The sequence below is a fragment of the Hermetia illucens genome, chromosome 6, assembly GCF_905115235.1.
Source record: "Hermetia illucens chromosome 6, iHerIll2.2.curated.20191125, whole genome shotgun sequence".
NCBI lineage: Eukaryota > Metazoa > Arthropoda > Insecta > Diptera > Stratiomyidae > Hermetia > Hermetia illucens.
The window spans coordinates 64,374,084-64,400,641 of record NC_051854.1 but is presented as its reverse complement, the minus strand read 5'-3'; the positions used below and the strand labels follow the sequence as shown (position 1 = coordinate 64,400,641).

The window sequence follows — 26,558 nt, the reverse complement described above, 5'->3', positions numbered from 1 at the left end:
TCATAAAATAATGTTGAAATACTGTCAACTAGGAGAAGTTCTTTCAATGACCTAAAGCTTTTAATCTGGTGTCATTTTGAAAAAAAAAAATATAAAGATCTGGAAAAAAAATATGACAGGAACATCTGCTGCCCATTGCTTAGACTAGCCCAAACTACCTACCCACATATGCTTAAGATTAACGATTTGGAAAAACCAAAGAAAAGTCACAGGAAAATTGCGCAATCTTCCTCCACTGAATATGCACATGCAGCAGAATATGCCCCTGCAATTTGTGTCTTGATATCAAGTAGGGGTCACCGCGTCCATAGAAGGTCTTGGACTGAAGCTTGATCTTCAAGAGCAACGGATAAACTTTCATTGAATATCTGAATAGATGCGATATGATCCGCAAGAAAAAAAATTAATAAATAGGAAAATTTACAATAACAGAAGGTCGCCCATTCATAGGAAGAGTGCACCGCCAAATAACCCACCCACCCAGTGCCTACAGCATCTGCGATTGTTACAAACTTTACACATTTTCCGAAGCCAACAGCTTCAGTTCTTGGAAGATCATTGATCAAGCAAGATCGACACAGCTTGAGGCACCGTGGTATCACCCGCTCGATCCCAAATCCGCGCTTATTCGTCACACAATATCGTCGACTCGATTGTGAAAATACTGTGAAGATTGGCGAATAGTAAAATTCCATCTCGGAAAGCTTTTCTTCATTTGTCGCGATCTTAAGGAGAAGCTGTTTTCCTTGAGTTTGCATGGGTGCATCTTTGCCAGCGGCTCCACTAGCCTAGGCATACCCAAGACTGGTATAAGCCATACATCACGCTCATACCAGCCAGATACAGTGGATGCTGATATCTAGTAGCACAAGTCTTGGAATGATTCAGTTCATTCGTGGTGTGCGGACGCGGATTGATTTTCTTAATTATATTGGATCGAAAAACTTTTAATCAGTCGCGATCAGTTTGAAACATCGTCTTGAGACTACGCGACGCTGACATAGTGCGGGACTATTTCGTGATGTTACCTTTTGATGGCAAAAATTATTGTTTCTAAATTCTTGGATATTGTTTATAAACAATTGAACTTTTGATTGGAATTGATTGGAGCGAAAGGTACCCTATTTCTCAATGACTTGTGGACTTTGCTGAATGACCACAAAAGTGATTAGAAGTGATCGACTGGTCCATGATCTTTGATTGTCTCGGGGGAACAGCATTTAAAATTTCAATACCCAAGATCAAAACGGATCAGCGATTCGATTTATTGCATTTTACTTTGGATAAAACTAATAAAATTCGAGTGATAATTGCCTGCCCCCGCCGGACAAGTGATTCATTTCAATAATTTATGAGTGCTCAATTATTGCTAATGAATTTTAAGTCACATTTTCCCCGACTTTTACGAATAATTAAAGATACGCCGCTTTAAAAACAAACGGAGTGTAAGAAACTGCTTTGATAGTATTGAAATAAGTCGAACCGAATTAAACTTTTGTTGAGAATTCTCATCTTGCTCGCGGGCCGGTTGTTGTGCGATTTTTCTACGATTTCATTGTGATTCAAATAAGTGCCCAAGTAATCTAAAGTTTGGTGTGTGATTTAACTGACATTTAGTGAAAACAAGTTGTTCTTTCTTTTTGGTGTTCATTTAGATTACTTTTGGAGGAGGCACCGAGTAGAGTGAAACGTCAGCTGTTTGCGCTCTTGTGGGGATTTTGGCTTGTTAAATTTCAGTCTTGAGAATCAGTAAGTTTTCCCGTATAGATTATTTATGTTTAAAACTTGTTAAACTTTCAACAAAGCAGGTTTTCGTCCAAATGAATGAATATAAAAGGGGGTGTGCGTTGGCTATTTAGAAGGTATATTCGTACATTTATGGCGATAAAATCACTCTTGAAACAAGCAAAAGACTAAATACTAGCTTAATAGTAAATACTACCTCAGTAGTTATTTCGTCTTACAATTGAAGATACAATCCTGAATTTTTTGTGAGTGAAGAGAACTCACGGATTGATTCGGTATTCCATTTTTCTTCACTTTTCAATCTAACAACAAACTGAAGTTTTCTTAGTGTAAGTAGTGAAAAGGATAAATTGTAGATCCGTAACTTTATATTAACGTTTACAAGATGCTCTTGAATCCTTACATCCGCACTTATATACTTCAGGCTATTGGGCCTGCATTCTGTGCAAATGTCACCGTTAGTACAAATAGAAAGGAAGTCCTAGAATTAATCCTGGATATATATCTTTATATTCGGTGCCGGGATAAGTAGAGAAAACATTTGCTAATATGCAGCAGTTTCTCTTTTTTCACGTTTTAACAGCACTTAGCTTGTCCAATACACTCCTTCCAATTTCTTAATTCCCATCCCGGCATTCACTTATGTCATAGTCGCTACAAACGGAGCTCAACGTGGGGCCTTCCTTTGGTAAGTGGAATTAGTGGAAGTCAGTCTATTCTGGCTCACAAGTTCGTTTTAGTCTGTCGGATGAAGTAAAAATAGCCTCTTAACTTTCTTCCCGGCCAGCCTCCACTTGACTGCACTTGACCTCTTTCAAGTTCTAGGTTATATGCCTGTTTCCCTAGAAACAAGTGTTCGTAAACCTCATTTTGCCATCCCACCTTGTAGAGCAGAGTTTCTTATTTCTTTCTTAAGTATATCACGAAAGTGGATTTATTCTTATGAATGTATTATATTTAATTGTGTTAAAAAAAATTTTCACTGCATAAATTCATCTGGGGTATCAGATGAAAGGTCTCGATTAGTACTTTCCAAAACTGATATTAGTTTTGACGTGAATTGTTAAACGCGCGAGTAACGAACCAAAATGTACACACTTAAAACGAGACAGGATTCATTTTCGGAAACTACCCAACCCAAAAATCCAAAAAAAACTCAGGGTGGTGCGCTTAGATAAATTCTAGTCCTCAAAATATGTGCCACTTCGATATTTACTCGAATAAACTTACTAATAGTATATTACCAACTTTTAGAAATTGACTTAAAACGCACCGTAAGCTCATCCTAGGAATACCATTTCCTACCAGGATAATATCTTGCATACATGCCAAATTTCATGGAAATCTGGCCATTACTGCTTCTAAAGCCATTCAAATAAGATGCTGACATCATAATTAACGAGAATAATTGACATTTTCCTGAAATATTTAGCCACCAATAATTATTATTTCACAATCTATCTTCATTAATTCCATTCCAATTACTAATATATAGAAAAGCAACGTCAGTTGCATTTATGAGGAATCTACTACTCCCCAGCCCTTTTTAAGGTTTTGTGTAAAACACGTATATGAAATCTAAGCCTCGAAAAATGTCCCATTCCGATATTTGCTCGAATAAACTAACAAACTTACTAATAGTATATTACGTACTTTTAGAAACTGACAGTTCATCCCAGGGGTACTAAATTTTGCATAGAAGACATATACATGCCAAGTTACATGAAAATCCAGCTATTAGTGTCAAAGTTCAAGCAGTACAAACTTATCAATTTCGGGCGAATTTATTACATATTATTAAAATTCCATTTCTGAAGAATCTAATTCTCCCCATTCATTTTCCGTATCTGTTCTGGGTTAAGTTCTTCACATTTGCTAATAATATTGAACTCCGGGTGTGAAGCGTATGAGGTTGGCTATTATCAACTATGTTTTCCATGAAATGATTTATTTAAAATGCTTTCCAAAAAATAAACGGTAATGGAATTTTTAACTACATACACATGGAAGTGTCATTCACTCATTGCTCCTCACATAGGTTAACACAAAACCTTTTACACTTGAAGCGTCAAGCTTCCGGTTTCCGGGCTTATTTCTTCGTAGATTCATCTGTTTTTACATTTTACAGAGTGTAGGCTCATTTCTTTGATTAAGGTTTTGTGTGAAAAAAACTCGATACAGTGTTTGTTTGTCTGTCTGTCATACTCAATTTATTTGGAAATGGCTATTGTCAATAAACTAATATTTGTATCAGAAACGGTTACAACGATTGTCACTAAATTTGGGGGAAAGATGAAAGTGAGTTGCATCATCCTACCTCGAATTTGCGGGCGGTCCCCATACATGAACAACGGTGGTGTAAATTTTTTTTCACCAAATACAGTCATGTGGGATATCAAATGAAAGGTCTCGGTTAGTACTTTCCAAAGCCGGTCTTAGTTTTGACATTTGTTAGAAAGTGTGGGAGTGTGGGGAATAGGAAGTTATCAATTCTTTCACGGACCTTTTCTCAGAAACTACCCAACCGAAAAATCTGAAAAAAAAAATTAAGGGGCTACCACTGTCTGGTGCCCAGGCTCCGGAATAGGATCCATACCGTTAGCTGTTCAAATATGGTTAAATATATTACTATAATTTTGACTGCAAGTACATAATTTTGTAAAGTTTGAAAAAAGTACATCTATTATTAACATATTTATAGAACGTCAAATTTTCGTATTTCATGTGAATTCATCGCAGTCTTAGATTGATTCAAACTTTCCAAAATTATGTACTTGCAGTCAAAATTATAGTAATATATTTAACCATCATGATCATAATATAAAGTGAAATGATATGAACGGCGGGATTGGATATGTCAAGAAATATTTTGAATTTCTAGCTACATATTTACGAATAGAAACACATGTATAGGAAATTTCTCACACATGATGAGCACAAAACCTTTATACCCGAAGCGCACAGATTCCGGTATTCTGATTTGTTTTTTTCGTCTTTTTGCATTCTGTTCTATTTCTCTAGTCTTTTCCATTTTGGGCGTCAGTTGGTTTTCTATTTTCTATTTTTTTTAACTTAGATTAAATTTTCAATTTCTTTTGAATGTAAGTTTATTTACTACTACTTCTGAACGTAGAATAACTTTTCATTACTTCGAACGAAGTTTGATTCATTTATTTTTCTTTCTCGTTCCTTTTCTTTGTTTAAAAAGACTGTATTGTCCTTTAGATGCATAGGTTTATGTCTATTCAATCGGTAGGTTCAGTTTTACTATGATAGTTAAGTTAATTATGTATGTATTTAGTTCGTAAATATATTTATATTTATGGGTTGTTCGTTGGAGGATTTGTCTTATTAAAATGTTGCTGCTCGCTTGTATTAACGAAGATTTTTGATTGTGCTTGTCGCAATCTCAGAGCCTAAACACTATGTGGGTCTTCAGCTGACTTTTCACGATGGGTTCTCAGAAACTAACCTGCCCTGCAGTGTCCAGTAGTAAGCTGACGAGAGAATGCACTTGCTAGAATGCGGCAGTTTTTCTTTTTTTCGCATTTTAGCACTTGAGCTGCTCTAAAACATTCGTTCTTAATTTTCTAATTACATTCCAATATTAACATATGTCATTACAACTTAAAATTAAGTACAACTGAGCAGCATCAATAATCCAACAGAGCAAGGATTATTGATGCTGTTTACTAATAGAAAGATAGATACTAAAGACAAACACCGCACCAATGGGAGAAGGTCTTAATAAGCAGAACCTCTATAATAGTGCAATCCGGGGATTGTCCAAAATATAAACGTGAATAGCAATACGATTAGGGAAGGAAGAGGGAAAAAATAAGAAATTTCAGCGTTGAGCAAGGTGTTAGAACTACATCCACTGTCTATCTGAAAAAAGGAGAACGTTTATCGAAAGTGAAAAGGATAAATTACATCTACATTTTGACATTTATTTCCTAGGGTCCTGTCCTACATCGGGGGCGAACAGCATACTAATAGGTTGCTCGGTATCACCTAGAGGTAGATACAAAACAAAATTTGAAAAGTAACGAAAGAAATATATTCGAACATTGAAACCAGCTGTATTACCCGATGTAACTAGATAGCTTTTTCACAACAGCAAGCAAACAAAAGAAGTAGCCTTATTTGTGTGTTTGAGAATCAAACGTGCAGTACTACAGAATATCCTTACCCGTAAAAATGTCAAGGATACTCTCGTTTTCTGGATGGGCAAGATGCTGGATCAAAGGGTAGTGCATGTATCATTGGGGTCAATATTGTAGCCAAATACTGGAGTAAATGCCCCAAGTTATGCTGGCCAGATAATACTGCAGGGATAAATGCGAGGACACACCATGTGAGAGAATCCTCATGTGGTCAAAGTGGGGCTAAATAACACTCCAGCGAAAACAATTGTATAATTATTTAATGGGAAGCCTGTTAGGCTACACGATAAAAGCAGGGGTTAAGTATCTGAAAATATTTTTGAGCTACGAATTTTTCTAAATACTTCTATAAAAAGATAATGCCACTGCATGTATGATAACTTACCTATTAACTGGTAGCATACTTAGGCAGCACCAGCCCTATCACTAGCGTTGATCACTTAAAAAGACTTAAAAAATTCACTAGTGTTAGTAATAACAAAATTCAAAAGATAATAATCCCAATGGCTCTCTAGAGACCTTTTTCGATTTAATTACTTTTCGTATGCACTTTTAGATGCGGACGAACAGATTAATTTTTAGAATGGCTGGGTGTGGGGGAACCTGGGACGGTGTGTTACCAAAATCGATTTTTTCGAGTCATTATTGTAAAATATGTACTAATATTAGGAGATAGTCTCTCAAAGTTTTCTTCATCAAAAGGTCAAACCTTTTCTAAAAACAAAACCTAACTTACCTTACAAGCGGATCCATTATAGAGCAAAGTCATGTCTGAAAAAAAATGGGTAAAGCCTATGGTTGAATAATACAGCATATAATTATTATTCTGCTAAGGGGAAGTCACACCGCGTCCTTAAAGAACTATTGTGCCTCTTTGCTGATTATAGTATACCCATTAACTACAGTATCTCAAGCAACCCTATAACCGCAAGGAATTCTATTATATTCCCTACTTCCGAATCTTTCAACTTTACATCTGGTATTAAGTATTCAGAGAAGGACTTCCAGGATGTCGTTGGGCAGGCCTTCATTGCTCCACTGATACACACAGAAGCCAATCTTTGGAGTTTGTGAAATTCCCCTGGCTGAGTTTAGTCCTTTCTGCGCAGATTACCGGCCAATAGGTAATCATTGGCCTTACAATTGCAGTGTATATCCAATGTAGTACCTTCGGGCTGCAACCCCATTTGCTTCTTGCTATAGACCTGCAAGTTATCAGAGCCCTTGTAGCTTTCCGTCAAGCGTTTCCAACATGGGTCTTCCAGAGTAATTTTTGGTCTTACGTAACTCCCAAATATTGATCTCCTCGATCGTCGCAAAAATGGGATGATGCTCGTTTCAGGCCGGCCGTAGTAAAGACAATGCCGCAACAATAGTTTAAACCAAAATCCTCCAGCAGTATGTGAATGGAGAAAGTGGAAGTCAACTTGAATTTCATACACTACCGCAACCAAGTACATTTACTTTTTTCCCAAGATTTCAACCTCCGGTTTTGACCGCTGCTCGTCAGTTCTTTTTTGGATTCATATTAGGGATGGATCCCCTCAAGTTTCATTGATTTGCATGAAACACAAAGCTAATTTACTCATTATACTGGAAGTCCAAGACTGTTATACTGCACAACGCTGTCTTCCTATATATATCTTGAAATATTGCCAGGAAATCGCAAGACATAGGTTGGGCACAACAACCTTATCATGAACTTGCATCCATTTTTCGAAAGCTCACCGTTAGAGAGTTCATAGTTCAGTTCATCCAGCCTACACCAATGGGACCATTTTTCATATGAGGCATCCGTTTATGTTCGAATACCAAAAATGTAGAAATTTGAATACCATTAACTTACTGCTTATTAAAATCTGTCTGTCCGTCTGTCTGTCTGTCTGTCTGTCCGTCACACGCATTTTTCTCGGAGACGGTTATAACGATTGACACCAAATTTGGTAGAAAGGTGGGAACTGTGAACGCTCACGCATACAGTGAATTACATCCTTTTACGTCGAATTTAAGGGGGGTCCCCATACATGCAAAAGGGAGTGTAACATTTTTTTTCATCAAATGTAGTCATGTGGGTATCAAATTAAAGGTCTCGATTAGTACTTTTCAAAGCCGATCTTAGTTTTGACATTCGTTGAAAGGATGGGGAGCGCGGGGGGTTGAAAGTGATCACTTCTTTAAGGGGGCCATTCTTAGAAACTACCAAACCGAAAAATCTGAAAAAAATCAGGAGGCTGCCACTATAAATACCTTCCATGCCGATATCTGTTTAAATAAAGTTAATAATAGTATATTACTACAATTTTTTATAATTGGTTAGAAACCCCCCTTAAGTTCATCCTAGTACCATGAAATGCAGTGATATAGGCTATAATATAGACCATGATCTTAGCAAGTTTGGTGGAGATTGCACTATTACTAACAAAGTTATAATACCTCAAATTTGTTGCTTCTTTGAAAATTGAAGACTATGAATGTCAATATCACCCGAAAGTGGATACTCTCACATAATATATGGATATATTACGTGCTACGTACTAAGAAATACACAAAACCTTTCGTACCTGAAGCGTCCAGCTTCCGGTTTCCCGACTTGTTTATTGCTGGTTTCTCAATTTTCTTCAAACGAAATTTCGCTTACGCTTTTCTGGAGAAAAACTTTTTATTAGTACGTCTCGATAATTCGTACTGCTTAAATTGTTCCTCTTTTTTAGCAGTTCACAAAATGGTTATTAAACACTTTGGTTATAAATTTACATAATTTTTCCACATAGTTTGATTACCATTATCCTCTATGGGGACATAGCACATTGACCATATTTATGCGACTTCTTTTACGGTTCCTAATAGTATTTTCGAGATGTTTACACGCCTCCTCCGCTGCTCTGTGCCATGTTTTCCTAGGTGGACACAATCATCGGCCACTCTGAGTTAGTAGATTCCATTGCATGGCATAACCACAGCGGTATAAAAGGGTGATCTATCCGATGCCACTTCCCTCTTCTAATCAACTTATCTAGGAGCACCTAGGGCTTCTTTCGAAATTGTGTTGGATCACAGGTTGATAACTTTTCATGAAGTGTTGAAGTGCATCGATAACAAAGTTTGTCCTTGTAGGACTCCGCTCTCGGTTGAAGCTTGTTAAAAACCTTCTCGCAATGAATGAAAAAATGGATCAAGCGGAAATCTGAACTACGAGCTCTGCTCCGAAATGATATGAAGGATTTAATACTCCTGATATCTATCAACCAAACTTTCGGCATGTTCTTCGATCTGTTCTTGGTTAACTTTAGCAACTATCTTTGTGACCCAAGGGTGAACTCAAGTCGGGTGCTCATTTTCGAAAAATCAATGATCATCCCCTTCTTTCACTTATTTGGAAGGACCGGAGATTGATAAGATTTACGAATAAATGTAGGCGTAGGCTTTGCGGATAATGCATGCTGCGATGAACAGTTTCGGAAGGTGACGATCTAGTCCAGTGGCATTGCCCCGTTTTTGTTTGGAAGAGCAGTCCGCATCCGAATTCTACGGTGACCCACCTTTTTACCCGCAACAAACGGAACTTCCCCGAGTATGATATGATTAAAAAGCGTAATGAAAAATTCCTTCTACCTAAGCTTCTCGTCATCGTGAAGAAGGGGGCAACGGCTAACGTCACTGGCCGAATCATCGAAAGGTTTACAACCGCTTGAGTGTTCTTTCGTTACGCGATAAATCATCCTAACTTTCGGCTCCCTGGCCAGCACTTTCATAAATTTCCTTTTGTCACGACCAGCGCTCCGCTTCACTTCTCGAGATTCCACGGGGTAACAGGATTAATGCGAATTGCGTCCACCATCCCACCTCTAGCAGCGGCAAAAGCTCGACACTTCGAAATTTCGGCCATAGTCTATATTAGACTTGTGTTTTTTATCTTTTCGCGTGATTTTATTCCTTGCGCAGCGTTATGTAATAATGAAATTGATACACAGTCTGACTGTGTGGATATATACTCGACTAAGGACTGAACAGGAAACAATATATTGAAGGTGTCCGCTGCCTAGACAGAAAGACAGTTTTTCTACTCCCAAATGATACCTGGGTTCCGAAAGCGAACGGTATTTTAAATGATTTGAAGCTCTCTAACCCTGCGAGAAGATGCTAACCTTACTCCTACCTTGGCATTCTGATCACCCATCACGATCGCAGTGCCAATTTTAGGAAGTATTTCCTGAACCGCGTTCATAAAAAGCCTCCTTGTCTTCTGCTTCAGAAGTCTCTGTTGGTATGTAACCCTGTAATCTTGAGTTCTTCCTTTGGATCAGCAGTCTCGCAGTCGCGGATGCAGGAAGCATTAATCAGAAACCGTATTTACACACATATTTACGGCAGATTTGTCCGAGTACAATAATACCACAGTGTCGTAATATGGAGGGAAGTGTTCCGGAGATCCACCATCTGACCCCACTTAACCTCGGAATGTCTAGTTTGTGTCGCTGAAATGTCCATTGCAGTTGAAAAAAGCTACCAACCTTAAAAATTCCAGAACCCTTACAAAAACGGTGGTGAAAGCAAAACGCTGTAGTCGCAAAGTCAGTTCGCATTCAGGTATAATACCTGTTTCCCAAAAAAAAAATGAAATTCGGGATTTCCAGGTTGGCAGCCCACACATCACTCCCTCTTAGTCGTCAGTTATGGCAAGTAGGTCGCCATCTCACAAGGGGTCACTACTTCTGTGGAGCACCGACTTCTCGGCGTAATCTAATGGTGAATTGCGTAATTAATTTGCTTCTCGCAGCAGCGCAACGTAAATTAAATACCGTTTTACAACTGGCGGGATTGATGAATCAACGAACATCTCAAATACGAAATTGATCGCGATGTTGTCCATCCTCCTCCATAATTTTGAGTGTTGGCCGACTATAAAAGACACGAAACTGCGCCACGCGGTAATGGAGACGACGATGTTGTGTTTGCCATTATCGCATTCCAAATCAGGATATCCGTGATCAATATGGGGTTGCAACGATCGTAAAAAAAGTACGAGAAAGGCGTCTTCGTTAACATGGTGATGTAATTCATACCAACGAGAATTCAAAAATGAACTGAACATCGTGGTGGATAGGAAAACAAACCAAAATTCTTGCCGAAACAATAATGACTTGATACGCTAGATTTGAAAGCCTCGCGACTGCAACTAGATTAGGCGTTTAAGAGAGCAAAAGGGCCCAGCCAATTAAGACGAGCCGACCCCATTTCTGAATGGGACAAAGGCTGAAGAAAAGAAGAAGAAGCCCCCATAGTATTAGTGAAATTCACCCCACCTACTCCCAGGCTCGTTCCTCCTTCTCTCAATCAGGCTTTGGACCAGAGTGCCGTAGTATTTCCCAACCTCAAATGGCTTTATAGAGCAGCGATGTTAACTCATCATATCTGTTTCCTAATAGTTGAAGACCAATTACTTATACTGAGGATCAAATATTTGTATATCTCATAAGTAGCAGCAGGTTCACCATTCCTATAATTTGGCGGAAAAAATATGTAATAACGCAGTTTGGACCTAGATTCCAAATCTTGGATCTTCTATCATCAACCCAATAACAGAAAACTTTTCATTTTTCATATAATTTCCTGGTGGGTAGCTCTTGAGAATGAAACTTGCAGTTCTATATTTTATTTCGATATTACAGTAAGTACTTTTAGACTAGGTCCAACCTCTTTCATATAGTATATAATATCATCTTCATATTGGATTTTGCATTCATGGTAACGGTTTGACGACTCCACCTGGACCAAACCTTGACCGAGAAAAGTTACAAATCCGATCTAGGTAGACCAACCCCGTTATTGAACGGGGCAACGGTTAAAGAAGAAGATTGCCTTTTTGTTTTGTTCCATTAAATGCTCTGCATAGGATGTTTTGATGTGACTATACAGACTGATTGTTGGTGCAGATCCAAATGGTGTCAGCTCTTCAGCATTCGGCTGTTGCCAAAATCTCGTATATCTCCGTCTGAAATGGAACCCTACCTGTATATCCCCTTTTACCCAAAACTCGATCGGAGTAAATTTAGGCCAGCTTCAAGTAGCAAGGATAATTTCCATTGCTCCAAGGATGGTAAAACAACCGAAGTTTACGATAGGATAGGATTTCAACTACTAGTTTTCTGTTGATACTAAATTTTAGCCTGGGGCACCAGACGCATACGTGAAAATGGGCTTTATTACCGATTTGTACGTACAACCTGATGTGGAGTTAGTTTCGGGAAAAGTTTCCTAGAATCGCCAGATAAAGAGTAACTTCTATAAAGTGTGAATGAGCTATTGTGCTAACCTTAACAGAAAACTTAAAAAAACACTCTCTATTAAATAATGATAACTTCATTTGAAAGAATCGTAGTACATTCAAACTTAAGTGGCTTAACCCTTACTCTTGAAAATATTAACTTTTCAAACCCTACATTTTTATCATTAAAAAAGTCAAATTAGTAACAATTTATTCAGTGACATTTTACAGAAAACTGGTTTAATGTTTAATGCATTTTTTCAAAATGATATAGTTAATGAAATCAGTTCATGTGATATATGAGGTGTGTGGAAGTTGACGTATGTCTTAGTCACGCAAAATTGAATATAACCAATTTTAGGTTTGCTCATTGATTTGAAATTTGAATTATTATAGAATTCTATGAAGGTGAAAACATGCGAAATGTTGGCGTGTTTTCAAAACCAAATGAATATTCAAACAACCATTTGAATTGGCATAAATAATTTTTCGGTAAAATCTTAGAAAACTATGAATGAAATTCAATAAAAAAAATCTCGTGGAATTTGGTGGCTCTCCTAAGTTTGAAATTCAAAAAGGTTTATATTTATAGACCGCAATGGGGTGCAAATTTCTATGGAACAGTCGAGTTTTTAATCCTCTTTAATAGCCAATACTTCACTGATGATAACTTCGCAAATATTTTAAATGTAGGAGGCTATAAGCGACCTGTTTTAAATACCAGTCCACCTAAGCTAGAATAAGTCGATTGACCATTTTTATAGTGAAGTATGTATGTACACCCATACTTATCATAGGAGACCTTACATTTTTTCGTTCGTAATTACCGCGTCCTTCAGTCGACAGTTGTTTAACAGAATCTACCATTTCTATCACTTTCACGATTTCGCGATAGATAATGGCTTAATTTAGTTGACTAAGTAACTTGAGGGGTACATGTTTGCATTTGACCGGAGGGCCACTCGCTTCTCATGTGCTATTGAAGAAATTAGCATCAGGAAAAGTTGATCATATTCTAAGATGTTTTTCGCGACTGCAATTTTACTTCACGCTAATATATACCCTTGTAGAACGGTTAAATGCCACGACCGGTGCAATGGTTATAATTCATTTTATTAATTTAATAATAATGTCTTATAATTCATCTTTATTTAAATAACAATCCATTTAATAATTAAGTAAAAATTCATACATTAATTAAGAAATATGTAAAAGGGTCAGCTCATACTGATTTTTGAGGTTTTGTATGGAACAAAACCTTATTAAAATCCATTCAATGTCTGTCTGTTCGTCTCTCTGCCTACCTGTCTGTCATAGGCGATCTAGTCGGAAACGGCTCAACCGATGGTCACGAAATTTGGTGAGAACATGTAGTCTGTGTGTCCACACGCAGCGAGTGGCGCCATTTTGTGTTAAGTTTATTGTTATGTTATTTCTTTATTCTGATGTTTTTTAAGGTTTTGTTTGCAAAACAAAACCTTATTAAAATCGGTTCAATATCTGTCTGTCTGTCTGTCTATCACACGCACTTTTCTCAGAAATGGTTATACCAATTGACACGACATTTGCTGAGAAGGTGGGAACTGTAAACGCCCAGACATGCAGTCAGTGATATACTTCTATGTTGAGATTTAGCGGGGGTCCCCATACATGTAAAAGCGGGGTGTAAAATTTGTGGTAAAATGTGGGGTATCAAATGAAAGAAAATTCTCGATTAGTACTTTTCGAAGCAAGCCTTAGTTTTGAGATTTGTTAGAAAGGCGGAGAGTGGGAGGGATGGAAAGTGATGATTTCGTTAACGGACCCATTCTCAGAAACTACCCAACCGAGAAAAAATTCAGGAAGCTGCCTCTATATGGTGCCCAAGCCTCAAAATACTCTCCATATCGATATCTGTTTAAATTAAATTAATAATAGAATATTACCATATTTTTGGGAAAATTGAGTAAAACCCCCTTAAGTTTATCCCACAGTTATAAAAGTTGGTAGTAGTATAAAATATAATACGGGGCATATTATTCCCAAATCATACTATTAGTCACAAAGTTACAGTGGCTCAAATTTGTCTTTACCATGTAAATTTACAACCCGAAGTACTAAATCTGACATGCTAAATGCATATACATAACGGGCTACGTACAAATGGAATAGTTACGCACTCAAATATAATCTCAGAAGAAGCAAACACAACCTTTCATACCTGAAGCGCCCAGCTTCCGGGTTCCCGGCTTGTTCTGATATTGAGTGAAACGTAGGGGAGATAGGATTCAAAATGTTTGCACCAAAGAGTGAAATAGGCCTCGTTCCCAGAACCTATCCAACCGAAAAATCTGAAAAAAATCGCAGCGATGCATTTATACGAAATCTAGGTCTCAATATACATCCTATTTCGATACTTACACAAATAACGTTAATAATAGTATATTACTATATTTTAGAAATGTAGCCCCTTAAGTTCTTCCTACAAAATTACAATACAGTGTAGCTGTAAATATGGGACATAATTTTGGAAAGTTTGAACGCAATCCAACTATTATTAACAAAGTTATTAGAAGTCATGCAATAAGCATTACATGTAAATTTATTGCGTTCTAGGACGTGTATGATGTCATCATCAAATGTATAAAGGGAACTTATATAAAAGGCGGGGTCGATGAAGACACTTTCTCTTTTCTTTTTTAAGTTTTTTAGTTATTTGAATATCAGTATCAATTACTGGAGACAGGCATGTGTGTGTATACGTATATGCCACTGAAATTTGCGGTTAGTGTTCAATACGATGGACGTGTGTGTACGTATGTACGCTTTCGTGCAGAGAATAATGTCGAAATGGAATGGAAGATGCGTTAGATCAATTTTGTGCGCAATATTTATGTCTTTAATATGTGTGGACACGTGCATATTTTGTTTGGCAATGTATGACGCAATATTTTGCACTCTTGTATGTATGTATGAATGAAAAAACGTCCGTAGAGGGTTGTTCACATAAGATGAACACAAAACCTTTATACCTTCCGATATTCCAATGTGTTCATTCCGCTACGGCACCGGCCCTTAGTTGAAACCGAGGGGTTATGGCGAGAGAGCCCGCGGCGGGCTACTCAGTCGTGGTTGACTGGTACACGTCAAAACGTATGCGGCGCCCCTTTCCAGGCCATCTACCGCCAGGAAGAAAGGGCTTCAGTCTGCCTAAGGAGATCGTCTTTGGCTTGCTATCGACGTCGAAGCTGAACGCGTGCTCCCCACGCTTGTAGACCTTATAGGGACTCTAGCATGGCTCCGAGTGACGCGCATGACTGTGCTGTAATGACCCTTAGAACAATTACCTCATGTCACCGCGTAAACCGATCTGATATCGTGAGGCAATACTTGTAGCCGTTTGAGTTTCCCAAAGCACCTACAATGTCGAGATGTATGGTGCGGAAACACCTTGTTGACTTGGGCAAAACACACTTGATTTCTTCTTAAGATTACTTAAGGGGCATGGTCTCTCTTTAGAATGCAATCCACTCCCTGGCCCAAGAATTTACGTCCTTGTTCATGGACGACCAGAAATATTTACTGGAAACTAACGGATTCTTTGTCCAAATGCCGGGCTGCGCAAGATCGTGCACCGAGTGAAATACTTCTTCACAGAAAGCAACTTTGATCCCTTCCGAAAATGGGGAACTCCTTAAATTTGTATTTGGAGTTCGAATTTCGGCTCCGAAAAACTGCTGGATCCTGTTGACCACACGACCTCCTGTGATTCTTTGATCTTGCGACCAGACAGAAAAGCGTTAAGTAAAGCCAGGTGGTGAGCGGCTTTGAGCATAAACCGACAGTCGAATTTTACCATACCTGGGAATCCTCTAAGGTCTTTGACCGTTATTGGCAGTGGAAAGCTCGCGATTGCCTGCATCTTGTTTGGGTCGAGTTTTGTGCCGTCAGTGGTGATGGAATGGGTTAGAAATTTCGGCAGCTGCAACAGAAATCTGCACTTTTCCACGTTAAGAATTAGGCCATTATCAAGGAGACATCGTAATTAAGTAAAAATTCATATATTAATTTATTAATAAAGTAATGATTACCTGAGACCGTCAGTCCACAATAATTTTTATGGTATTGTGTGAAACTAAACCTTATTAAAGTCGATTCTGCCTGACCGTATATCTGTCATAGCCGCTTTACTTGAAAACGACTGAACCAATTGTCACCAAATTTGGTGAAAAGGTGTATTCTGTGGATCCCTTTACATATAGCATGGCGTTATTTTGTGTTGAGTTTCCCCATATATGCGAAAAGGAGTGTACATTTTTTTTTTCAATTTATTTGAAAATGATCTTATTTCTGATATTGGTTGAAAACAGGGGAGTGAAGGCTCAAGTGTGAAGCGGAAACTATCCAGCCAAAAGATCTGAGAAAAATGTTGCATCTATACAAAATCTAGGCCTCCAAATATATTCCACTTCAATATCTACAAATAAAGTGAATAATAGTATACTTCTATATTGTCCATGGGGACAGTTTCGTTTGCCTTTTTTAGCTTTTTATTAAAATTGGTTTACTGGCGGTCCCCCTGTCCGTCCGTCCGTCTTTTTTTACATTGGAAGGTGGAAACGTTCCTGCCATACAGTTATGCGAGACTTTTTCCCACTAAAACCACCTCCTTCTCCTTCGTTTACCCCGGAGGACTGCCATTTCGGTATTAAATCACGGGGCAGGAACGAATTGTGGCTCTTGTCGTTTGCTACTTTCCTCCAAAGCTTCTCATTCCTCAACAGATTGTGGATCACCTTTGTGTATTTTTCCACCGCCCTCCAAGTTTTTCCAGAGGCTAATATTTCATCCATGGTATTCTCTTGTGACAGCCCCGCCCGGGCTTCGATTTTCGCCTCCGTTCTGTGTGCGGCAGTTGAAAACAACATGCTCCGCATCCTTCAGAATCATCCCGCATATCAGGCAATATGGTGAGTCGTCACGCCCGAAGTGATAAAAGCTTGCAAGGTACCCTCCCTGTCCGCTTTGGAATTGAGTTAGATCGTAGCTAACTTTACCGTGCCTTCGTGTGATCTGCTTTGAGACATCTGGAATATTCGTATAAGTCCAGTGTCCTTTGGTTGATTCACCCTATCTTTTTCGTCACTCCAAAATAGCTACATTTTGTTCTAATTGCCGACGATTGGTACAGGAGTCACCAATTGCATATGATGGGTCATAGAGGCGCCGGCGATCGTTCGCCAACATGTCGATAGGGACCATGCCACACATGCTGCTTCGTCCAATGTTATACGGTAAGTGCAGGACTTTCGTAATGCACTCAATCGATATGTGACTGCGATTTTCCTTTCATTTGTCCTCTGCATCTCTTCACATTCTCTAAGTATTGCGATGAAAGAAGCTATAGAACTAAATTTTAACACATTCCGTGACCTTCTGAAAAGTTGCTTTGGAACTCATCATATCGCTTTTCTTACTCTTTGGCTTCTTAGGTAGGTAATCCCTCCGTACCTGCTATAGAACAAATTCTGCGCAAGCTCACAATGCTTGAGGTAAATCTGCTTTAAGGTCACCTGTGGTTTGCACTAGGGGTTCTCCTGTATCCTGCGCGTTTCCTGCAGTTTGCCGGCAACCCGTTTCTTCCTAATATGTCCGTAGCACACAATTCGGATAGGCTCCACTGTTTTTGCTGACATGGTTTTCATTAGCATATATTCTCTGTTCGGATATATTTCAGTACAAATACCACCTGTCACCAAGCCACGAAATAAAGCCTCCAGTTGGTTCGGAAACGCAATGGCGAACTCGACACAGAAAAAGAACGAAAGATTTGCACACCTGTTTATGGAAACTGAATACCATGCAGGAGTTTCTCAGTAACTAGCTCTCAAATATTCTGTTGATAACGCCACGTTACATGAAATACTTTGAGCGAGGACTGGGTTATTGGAGAAAAGTGACTATACCATACATTAAAGATGACCTCCAGTAAACTTATGCTTGAGGTATTTGGTCAAAAAATGAAACTTGCCTGTTCAGCTTTTTGTTTGCGAAACAAACTTCAAAATATCAGCTTTATAAACGTTTGTACCCCTACTGAGAAGATTACAAAGTAGAACGATGCAATGGAAGAATTCCTTCAAGCTTGCCCCGGTTCTGACAAAAAATTCACATTTGAAGATTTCAAAAGAGATGGATCTGGCAATGTTTCAAAAAATGATCATCGGAAGCACTTGTTTTGGATGAAAGATGGTCTATAAACGTGGGTCTTCCCAGATGTGACCAGCTTCAACTAGATTGACAATGTTTTGATGAATATCAAAACATAAAGGGTGGTTTGTATGGTAAGCTGGATCACCTGAAAGCCATAACATTACATGAACGAGAAACAGAGGTCAAATATTTGGGAATCACGCTAGACCAAAAATTACTCTGAAAGACACATGTCGGAAACACTTGTCGAAAAGCCACGAGGGCTCTGATGACTTGCAGATCCATAGCAGGAAAAAAATGGGGTTGCAGCCCGAAAATACTACTTTGGATATATACTGCAATAGTAAGGCCAATGATTACCTATGGAGCGGTAATCTGGGCAGAAAGAACCCAACTCAGCACACAAGCCAGGGAATTACATAAGCTCCAAAGGCTGGCTTGTGTGTGTATCAGTGGGGCAATGAGGACATGCCCAACGACATCCCTGGAGGTCCTTCTGGGATTAACCCCTCTCCATCTGCACATACAGGTGCAGGCAATTCAGGAGGGCCGGTAGTATGAGTGAGGCGGGGAGCTGCCTAAATCGAAGGAAGATTGATATCCTTTCTAGGCCGTATACCGAATTACTGATACCGAGGGAGAACATGACAACAAGGCTTCACTTCGATAGGAAGTTTGGAACACGTTGGAGTAACAAGGCAAACTGGGAGAGCGTGGCTGCAACATACGGTTTAAACCAGCAACTGATTACTTGGTACACTGAAGGATCCCTCACAGCAGAGGGAGCGGGTGCCGGTGTCATTGGTCCAAGGAAAATGTACTTTGAGCCAATGGGCAGGTATACTAGCATATTCCAGGCGGAAATTTACGCCATAGACAAATGTGCCTCCTTTAATCTGCAAAGGAACTACAGGGGGCAGAACATTGCTATTCTCACCGATAGCCAAGCAGCGATCAAGGCACTTAGGTCCAACCAGGTGAACTCTAAACTAGTATGGGAATGCCTTGAGAGACTAAATATACTCGGCTCGTCCAACAAGGTCTGGATACTTTGGGTTCCAGGCCATACTGGGTTGGAAGGCAATGAGGCAGCGGATGAACTAGCCAAGAAGGGAGCAGGGATGCCTTTACACGGGCCAGAACCCTTCTGTGGAATCGGAAACGGTTTCATGGCTATGAATCTAAGAAACGAAGAGAAACGGTTGAGGGAACTATATTGGGCGGGCCTACCAGGGATGGAGCAGTCCAGGGTGCTTGTTGAGGGATACGAACCCATGCATACAGATGATTGCTTAAACCTCACCAAAAAAAACCTCCGAATCATAGTGGGAATTCTCACTGGTCATTGTCGGCTGAACTATCACCTAGGGAAGCTAGGGATATCTACGGACACTGCCTGCAGGTTCTGTGAGGAGGAGGACGAAACCTCCATGCACGTCCTGGGACAGTGCCCGGCACTTGTGCAAAGTAGGTCAATACATTTGGGAGAACACTTAATACCAGATGCAAAGCTGAAACTTCTGGAAGTGGGGAACATACTAAAGTTCCTAACGGTTACAGGCCTGCTTGAGATACTATGATCAACAGGTACACTATAACCAGTAAAAGGGGCACAATAGTTCTTCAAGGACGCGGTGCGACTCTCCCTTAACAGAATAATAAATAAATGGATCCGTTATCTAGTCGGTATTGTGTATCGGGCTCGAATTACAATCAGCGACATCACCGCGCATACCTTCTAATAAACAGCTGACAGTAGACACTAAAGCGCCCCATGATAAAGTCTTCCGCAACAACTGCAAGAAGTAAATAGATGTCACCATAATCGCAACTGCTACATGCTCTCCCAAACGATGATTGGCAACGATATCGTTATTCTAAAGTAAAAAGACTTCACTCTAGACAGATCAGATCAGATTTTCTCTCTCTAGATATAGGTTATTGCGCTACTGGCAGGGGCATTAATAAAACAAATCGGAATACCGGAAGCTCGCGCTTCGGGAATAAAGGTTTTGTTCTCATCTTATATAAGAAACTTCAACGCACATTTTACAAGACGTACGTACATATTACAGCCATAGATATTATCCTCTCCCTAAGCAAACAAACTGCCTATTTCCGAATACCGCACAATTATAAGCACATATATAAATTGATCGTATCCATATTTCCGATTTACTTCGTACACAAAAGTATACATATGTACATATATACTACGTATATTAAATACGTCTGGCTTAATGTGCAAATATATCTATCTGAATTATTGGGTTAATGTACAAATATCTCAACTTCATTAGCACGCATATACTATACACCTAGATACACATATATCTGTTTGGAGTAATTGATATTCATATACAAATGAATAAAAAACCAAAACATAATAATTCTTCGTTCTGCTATTGACGAATGTCAAAGTTTCACTTTCTATAACTTTGTTAATAATAGTTTAATTTTCTTCTTGATCAAATTGTGCCTTATATTATCCTTTCAACCATGGCATTTTGTACTTCTACGATGGGCATTAGGGGGGTTGTCGAGTAAATTTCTAAAATGTGGAAATATACTATTATTAACTTTGTTTGTGCAGATATCGAAAGCGGATGTATTTTGTGGTCTAGATTTCATAGAGATGCACCATTGTGATTTTTTTCAGAATTTTCAGTTGTATAGGTTCTGAGAACGAGACCTATTACACTTTTTGATGGTTATATTTTGAGCCCTCACTCCCTTCTGTTTCACCTGATATCAAATATAGAACCAGTTTCGAAAAGTGCTAACTGAGCCCTTTCGTTTGATATCCTACATGCCCACGTACTGTGAAAAAAATGTTGCAGCCTCCATTTACATGTATTGGGAGCCCCCTTAAACTTAACACAAAATGGCGCCATTTTCTGTATGTAAAGGAAACAACAGGTCACATGCTCTCACCAATTGTCGTGACAATCGGTGTAGCCGTTTCCGAATAAATCGGGTGGAACAGACAGACAGAGAGATAGACAGACATCGCCTCGATTCTAATAAGATTTTGTTTCACACAAAACCTTAAAAACACTCTTTCCAGCAATATTTCCCTAATTTCCTCTGTACAGATTTTGTCTGCTGAGTCGGAATAATTTACTACAATTGGCTGACCCTCCCATTTGGTTCTTCATAAACGCCAGCTTGATACTTCTTATCATAGCCCGTATGGGTTAGTGCATACTCTTTTCCTCCTTCATGAATTCACGCAGCTTCTTTGCTTTGTCAATCAGGAGGATGAATACTGCTCCCGGTGAGTCGCTGCATCAATAAAAATATTATCCATAAATGAAAGCTTCTTCTATTGGTTTAAACCCAGTAATTTGTTTAGATTCTGTTGAGAGAATATACTGTTCTCTGGTTTGACCCGTCCTAGGAAAACTCCTGGTGGCCGAATGTCCCTTCTCATCTAGGTCCATTTTGTGTTTAAAAAAAAACACAATGATGTCAGAATTTGGTTTATTCAAAAATAATTCGTTTTTAAAATGCCAAGTAAAAGATGCGGGAAACTAGAAAACGCCCTAACTTGTTTGCGCTTACTTATTTTGAGTTATTTTTAATCCACCTATCTAATTCAAAGATTCATAATTCGGCAGAGCTAATTTTTATAGCATGTGACATGTGCGCTTTTTATCATGTAAATCAAAATGGACATAATATGCATAACTATAAAGCAGTTCTTTTCTTCAGCAAGAGATCAAGGAAAATCAATTAGTGCATCAATCAAAGAAGCAGAAATATAAGAAATGGGAGCCTACTCAATTTACCAGTTTTTCAAGAGTTCTTTATTATAAATAACTCTTACTCGTATGAATACCATGTGTGTCATATGTGATATTGTAAGAATGCCTACCATTGTTCTTATAAGATAAGGATGCACTTATAAATCATTTGTTGAGTCTAGAATTTATCACCTTTTAATTGTTAACATGGATCGCATGGTAGATGGCAAAGGGTAGCAGATGAAAAGGACGATCACACTCGGGCAAGTGTGGATTCAACTTGAAATATGTAGTTTTCACTTCAAATTCAGATTGCATGCTACTTGGGGATGTATGCACCAACATAACACTCTAAAATCTTTCGATTCCGTATGCTCAACTCATAAGGTCAATGCCAGCCCAGACAATAGTAGAATCGAAAAATCAAGTCACTAACAAAAGTAAAAGTGGAAATTATTGGGTTATAAGCTATAAGCGATACGCATGCCTCTTTTGATTCGGCTGTTATTTGAAAACCTGTTCTTCTGGAATATTGTCAGTGATTATTTCATCTTAATCTAATATACATATGTAGATATTTATCAAGATAAATCTTTTAGTTGAAATATTTTATGATGTAGTCAAAATATTGTGGACGAATTCTTATAGTAGAAATGGCAACCAATGAACTTTGGAACTACCGTTAATTGCTTGGCGAGAAAAAACTTTCTTATGGGTTCAACATTTAGTTGTTAGGAGCAGGAAATCTGAGAACTCTACCAGGAAGATAAACTGAATTTAAGTATAGACAAGACTAGATACTTCGAGTATAATAAACTCTCTCTTCGATACGAAGGACGAATAATTGATAACACCGGAAAGCATTCCATTACCAAAATTAGGTCCATGTTTTAGTATGGAACTATACACGGTCTATCAAAGAAGATACTTTTCGAGGACAGGCAGTTTCAAGTTAAATTTATTAAAGGTAAATCGTTAACTTCACATAAAATGGGCAGTTTTTTAGAATTTGACTTCAATATTAATTCACCGCTAAGGGCAAACAGGTACTAATGTTGTTAGCAACCATCTTGAACGAACATAAGAATCGTATCGAACTAATGTCAAAATAGTAGTTGCCCATTTTTACGACAAGGACGAACATGCGAGAACACTTTAGAAAAAGTTTGAAAAACCAATCGAGGTCCAAAATTGAAGAGCTATATGGTTCATCGAACATTAACAAGAATTTGAATAGCGAAATTGAAAACAGTAAATTCTTAATCTTAAGCTGCCGAGGGGGCTTTAATTAACTATATGTAGCATATTTCATTTGTGATATTTCGTTAAGCACCAACTCCTTGAATGGCCTTGTTCCTAAAGAATTTTAATGTTGTGAAAAACAGTCTAGAAACAGATATGTAAGAACCCAAGTCTCCGAGGAATACATGAGGACTGGCAAGATCATTGTCTTGTACAGTAAGAGCTTTCTCCCTATGCTGAGACGTTCGAGCTGAACAGTTTTTGTAAGCTGAAATAGGCTGCGCGGGTTTCATCATCGTAGCTGTTATCGGTTGTGATTTTCGACCCTAGATAGAAGAAATTATGAACGGTCTCAAAGTTGTATTCTCATATCCTTATTCTTCCTGTTTGACCAGTGCGGTTTGCTGTTGTTGGTTGATTGGTTTTCGTGCAATATAAGCACAATTATTCACTGGCTAGTAATCTGACTGTAGCTGACAAAGTGGAACATACTAGCTTAGCCACTAGCATGACTCCATGCACCGTAGTAGACCCTATTCTCGCTAAAAATCTGCTTGTCATTGCTGTTACATACTGCAAGCAGCTCTAAATATTAGTCCTTTTAGCGTTAACAGAAAATTATTGGCATTTTACCTAGAAGAAAACATTGTTATTCGACTTTAATTCCACTTCGTCCTTTATTGATAAAAGGAGGAGTTTTTACAACATGTGGGTATTATGTATAGAGAGGAAAATTGGCGCGATCAACATTCGCTCCATAACGTACCTCTGAAGATAACAATATACCAATCGGGCTTGTCCATTGTTGTTAGCTATAAGCCCTTTCTCCCAATATGTTCCCCAGTTGTTGATATCAAGTCAGCTTTCAGATCCTTTCCTCGCTTATTTTTTATTCATCTCCACGAAAAATTTCCATCAGCATACTTGGTTGACTGTGTCGCCCCTTTGTTTAAAATTCAGTTTTTGTACTCGCTTACCCTCAGTCCTAGAAATCTAGATTTCTTTAAGATCGTTAACAAAGAGGTTGGGCGGATTTCGATGGAATTCTAACCAAGAAATTTAATTTTACCTATCCTCCATAATCTCATCTTAAGATAGATGGTCTTTGTAAAATTCACCGCTGACATTCAGAACATTTGATGCAAGGTCCATCTATTATATATACAACATCAGCCTTCTCCACGATATAGGGTATTCAACCGCAGTCAATAAGGAACATTTATAAAGGAGTCAACTAAAAATAACCGGGGCAGAATATATATATATAGTGAAAAATTCGTATTTGTATTTTCATCCATTTCTTCACAAAAAATTTCTAAAAAATAGCCAAAAAACGGCCTTGACATCATAACTTCCTGACAACGTTGATCCAACTCACAAACCACCAATTTAATCAAAAATATCGCTATCGTGCCCTAGGATCATGAAACATTTCTTCAGCTGAAATATGTTAACTACGCAAAATTTATTCTATCCCGCCCCCCTCTTTTCTTTTTATCTCTTACTCAAAGGAAATAAACATTTTCCTGTTCGGTTATATTTTACCTTGGCTCTCGCTGCTCTTCGCTCTCCTGAATTCAACTGCACTGTCACCAGGTCCTCTTGCTTGCCCTGATTTCATTAGTTCGATTGCTTTCTCAGCTTCCGTGCTGATGGCAGGTAAAATAACTTCGAATATTGACAATATTTGCAGTAATGGTGGATGAGCAACCCATCCGTTGAAATCTATTCGAAGAATTACCACCATCTACCTGTAGCGAATTAATAAACATTATTCTCTTTATCTTGCCGCATACTCAAACTGGGTATATGTATCTGTTTGAAGTTAGTTAAAAGCTTAGCCTCTGAGCACTTACACCGTAGTGGCCCATTGTACTCGTCTACCCGGCGATGCGCCTGTCTTTCAACTGCTCCTCAACCAAGTTACCACCGTAGGATCGCTTACACTCCAGCCTGAAAAATTGTCCCAAAGGAAAAGCTCACTTCTCCTTTTTACTCAAAAGGTGGACTCTGTCTACAAAACCCCGCTCTGTTTTGAGCCATAGTGGTAAAAGACTTCCGTATATCCTGCCAAGCATTCCTCTAGGATTTGCCAGTTTTCTCTACGTTTTAAAACAACTTCATATATTCTAGTGAATTGATGTATATATATATATATGGTTGTCCTTCACCCCTTGATAGGGTATGGCGCATGAACCACACCGATATGCTATTATTCGCGGTTATCTGAAGTGACCTTCAGCACCCCCACGACTTCCGAAGATGCTCACACACATCCTCTACTATTGCGCCAATTGCCCTTGGGAGGATCCACTCGTCGATCATTTTGCGGAGAGTGAATTCTACTGCATGGCGTCGCCCGTAATGCAATTATCGCCCGTCCTTAAAGTGTGACCTATCCACTTCCGCCTTTCAATCATGGTGCGTACGAGTGGCAGGCCTGTGCGCCGACCAAGCCAGGTATTGACGAAGACATCGAGTTTCTTGGTAACAGTGGAGTTCACTTTTCATGCGCTACTCCCATATAGCAGCACGTAAAGAAGACTGGCACAGAACACTCAACTTGACCTTGGTGTTGAGATAACTGCATTTCCAGATTTTAGACAGAGCAGCGAAAACGGTTCTAGCACTGTTACTGTGACGGGCAACATCTAGTTCGATGCAACTATCGGCAGAAACCACGACCCGTCAGACTGAGAACCTTGGTTTTGTTGTTTTCAGTCCAACTATACTTGTCTCTCTTTCCAAATCCACAGCCATTCGGCCAAGGTCCTTGACCCGATGAAAGAGTTAAGAGATGTGATCAGGCTAGTTGAGGTCTTTAAGGAAAGATGTCATAGTCGATTGAACTCCTCCACGTCCTCCGGACAAGGCATCAGAAAAAACGTCACCGATAACAAGAAGAAATAATATCGGTAACAGGATGCAACCCTGCCGGACTTCGCATTAGACTTCAAAATACTCTGAGACTTTGCCTCTGTTCAGCACGTGACATTTTGCGCTATCATATGACGGCGCGATGGTTGAGAGGGTACATTGTCAGCTTCCGATTCACGATTTACTTAACCTTCTAATAATTAAATAACTTTTATGAAAGTGATTACTTGGATGAATAGGAAAGATAATTAAAGTAGTAAAAGCGGTTCCCGACTTTTTTATTCCGGGTAAGTTTCCACACTCCCAGGCTAGTGGTTGATTGCA

General features: G+C 38.9%; 1 protein-coding gene across 2 annotated transcripts in view; it reads left to right on the top strand.

Annotated features, from left to right (window-relative positions):
• The first annotated feature begins 562 nt into the window (after positions 1-562).
• LOC119660164 overlaps positions 563-26,558 on the top strand; it is a 214,994-nt gene continuing 188,998 nt past the window's right edge. For both annotated transcript variants that reach the window (XM_038068571.1, XM_038068570.1), the window contains exon 1: positions 563-1,749. The gene's annotated coding sequence lies outside the window, so the exon portion shown is untranslated. The remainder of the gene's footprint in view (positions 1,750-26,558) is intronic.